General features: G+C 39.8%; 1 non-coding gene across 1 annotated transcript; it reads right to left on the reverse strand.

The window, feature by feature from the left end:
• Nucleotides 1-385: 385 nt before the first annotated feature.
• LOC129400393 (U6 spliceosomal RNA) lies at nt 386-492 on the reverse strand. Its single transcript, XR_008627636.1, has one exon. It is a non-coding gene; the product is annotated as a U6 spliceosomal RNA (small nuclear RNA).
• Between the last annotated feature and the right edge of the window lie 3,203 nt (nt 493-3,695).

A 3,695-nucleotide genomic window follows, 5' to 3' on the forward strand; every position in this document is an offset into this window, starting at 1 on the left:
GTTGAGTGGCCATTGTGTTCAGTCTCTAGTCTATATTCGGCCCGCATCATCTTTCCCCCACATGACCTCCAACCACATTTTACTTGGTGTTCCCTTCTCTGAGTTGCCCAGAATGAGAGAACAGCCTCCAAGCCATGGTGACAACCTCCTGGTACTTATTTCTACTATTCTTGGGTGTTAGTCTTATAGTCTATTATTCTATATTCCACAGATGAGTGCAATCTTTCTATGTCTGTCTCTCTCTTTCTGACTCATTTCACTTAGCATAATACTTTCCATGCTGATCCACTTATATGCAAACGTCATGACCTCATTCTTTCTAACAGCTGCATAGTATTCCATTGTATAGATGTACCAGAGTTACTTCAACCAGTCATCTGTTCTAAAAAATATGGAACGCTTCACGAATTTGCGTGTCATCCTTGTGCAGGGGCCATGCTAATTTTCTCTGTATCGTTCCAATTTTAGTATATGTGCTGTCGAAGCGAGCACTGTTTAATCCATTTTGATCTGATATTTGTGCATGGTGTCAAGTCGAGGTCTAAGCCCATTCTTTTGCATGTGGTTTTCCAGTTATGCCAGCACCATTTGTTGAAGAGGCTTTCCTTGCTCCATTTCACTTTTCTTGCCTCCTTATCAAAGATTAGATGATCATACATTTGGGGTTGTGTGTTGGGATATTCCACTCTGTTCCATTGGTCAGCGGCCCTGCCTTTGTTCCAGTACCATGCTGTTTTAATTGTTACCACTTTGTAATAAAGATTAAGGTTGGGGAGGGTGGTAACTCCCATCAGCTTTTTTCCCCAGAATAGTTTTCGCTATCCGTTGGTGTTTATTGTTCCATATGAATTTCAAGATTGCTTTATCCATTTCTTTGAAGAATGTCATGTGTATCCTTATAGGGATCGCGTTGAATCTGTATAATGCTTTGGGGAGTATTGCCGTTTTGACAATGTTGATTCTCCCTATCCATGAGCAAGGGATAAGTTTCCAAATCCTCATGTCGTCTTTTATTTCATGGAGTAGTGTTTTATAGTTTTCTTTGTAGAGGTCCTTTATTTCTTTAGTTAAGCTGATTCCAACGTATTTGATTTTGTGGGCACGGTTGTGAACAGGATTGCTTTTTTCATGTCCCTTTCCTCTGTTTCATTGTTTGCATATAGGAAGGCCATGTTTTTTGGATATTGATTTTGTAGCCTGAGACCTTACTATATAGGTCAATTGTTTCTAAGAGTTTCTTAGTAGAGATATTAGGCTTCTCTAGATATAGTATCATATTGTCTGTGAATAATGAGAGTTTGATTTCTTCTTTTCCTGTCTGAATGCCCTTAATATCTTTTTCTTGCTTAATGGCTACTGCTAGTACTTCCAGTACTATATTGAATAGAAGTTGTGAGAGTGGGCATCCTTGTCTTGTCCCCAATCTTAGAGGAAAGGCCCTTAGTTTTTTCCCCATTGATGATAATGCTTGCCATACCTTGTAGTAGATGGCTTTGACTATCTTGAGGAAAGTTCCTCCAAAACCCATTTTGGTGAGGGTTTTCATCATGAACGGATTTTGGATCTTGTCAAATGCTTTCTCTGCATCTATTGATGTGATCATATGATTTTTATCTTTACTTTTGTTGATATGATGGATTATGTTGACTGATTTCCAAATGTTAAACCATCCTTGCATCCCTGGGATGAATCCCACTTGGTCATGGTTTATGATCTTTTTGATGAGTTGTGGGATCCTATTTGCTAGTATTTTGCTGAGGATCTTTGCATCGGTATTCATCAGAGATATTGGTCTATACTTTTATTTGTTAGTGGTGTCTTTGTTTGCTTTTGGTATTAGGGAGATATGTGCCTCATAGAAACTGTTTGGGAGGGTTGGAATGGAGATTTCTTTACCTATTGATTGGGGCATATGAATTCCTTTCATTTTTTCATCACTCTTAAAATTTAATGGGTTCTGGTCTAGAGTGATAGTACAACAGTAGAACACATCCTTGTTTGCAGCCTAGTAGGATTCCATATGGAACACTACATATAGTATTTCAGACCCATTAGAAATGAAGTTTTCTGGAGTAAAAGATGAACTTTGCTGGGCGTGTCCCCCCAAAAAATATGAATGGTTACTGACTGTAGAGCTTCAGATTCCACAAGATTTGAAATTAACCAGGTATGTCGTTTCCAATGACATACCAGGCTGCTGTTAACTCTATTGCTTTTCTATCTCCACTTCCTTGTCTGGATATTTAAACATGGTTGGCAAAGGTCAAGATATGTCCTCTGTTTCAATAGTGGGGATTTTTTTTATTGCTTTTTGGGTCACACCTGGCGATGCATAGGGGTTACTCCTGGCTCTGCACTCAGGAATCACTCCTGGCGGAGCTCAGGGGACCATATGGGATGCTGGGAATCGAACCCGGGTCGGCGGCGTGCAAGGCAAACGCCCTACCCGCTGTGCTATTGCTCCAGCCGCAATGTTGGGGATTTTTATGAATATCCTGGTGCATCAGTAAGACCCTGTGGATTCCTGGCAACTCTAAGAGTGCATGAGGTGGTGTGTGAACTGTATGAGGTGGGTGAAGGATAACTGTGTTTATGCAGCTACACTTCCATGTGAGTATTAATGGAAAGGGGGAGGTTGAAGCAATATGGTCTTCTAAGTCAGAGCTGAGGTTGTGCACATGTGCATGAACAGTGGGCAGGGAGAGGACTAGGATTCAAAACAAGGTACAGTTTCAGTATAACAAGGGAAATAGAGGCCTGGGTCTTCCGACTCACTCAGATAAGAACTGGGAGGATGGGAGAATTAACATTGTCAAAATGGCAATACTCCCCAAAGCCCTGTACAAATTCAATGCTATCCCCATAAAAATACCTATGAAATTCTTCAAAGAAATGGATCAAACGTGACTGAAATTCATATGTAAAAACAAACTCCCACGAAAAACTAAAGGAATTCTTGGGAAAAAGAAGATGGGATGCATCACCTTCCCCAAACTCAAACTCTACTACAAAGCAGTTATAATCAAAACAGCATGGTAATGAAGCAAAGGCAGGGCCGCAGACCAATGGAACAGGGTGGAATATCCTTATACACGCCCTCAAATATAGGATAATCTAATCTTTGATAAGGGAGCAAGAAATGTGAAGTGGAGCAAGGAAAGCCTCTTTAATAAATGGTGCTGACAAAACTGAACAGCAACATGGAAAAAAGGGCCTCAGAACTTTACTTAAGACCATGCACATAAGTCAAATCAAAATGGATTAAAGACCTCAACATCAGACCACAATCCATTAGGTACATTGAAGACAAGGGCGGCAAAACCCTCCACGATATTGAAGCTAAAGGTATCTTCAAAGATGACACGGAACTGAACAATCAAATAAAAATAGAGATAAACAAATGGGACTACATTAAACTAAGAAGCTTCTGCACCTCAAAAGATACAGTGACCAGAATACAAAGACAATCTACAGAGTGGGAAAGGATAGTCATCCAATACACATCTGATAAGGGATTGATATCAAGGATATACAAGGTACTGGTTGAACTCTACAAGAAGAAAATACCCAACTCCATAAGAAAATGGGGTGAAGAACAGAAAATTTCTCAAAGAAAAAATACGAATGGCCAAAAGACACATGAAAAAATGCTCTCCATCATTAATCATCAGGAAGATGCAGATTCAAATAACAAT

The sequence above is a fragment of the Sorex araneus genome, chromosome X, assembly GCF_027595985.1.
Source record: "Sorex araneus isolate mSorAra2 chromosome X, mSorAra2.pri, whole genome shotgun sequence".
NCBI lineage: Eukaryota > Metazoa > Chordata > Mammalia > Eulipotyphla > Soricidae > Sorex > Sorex araneus.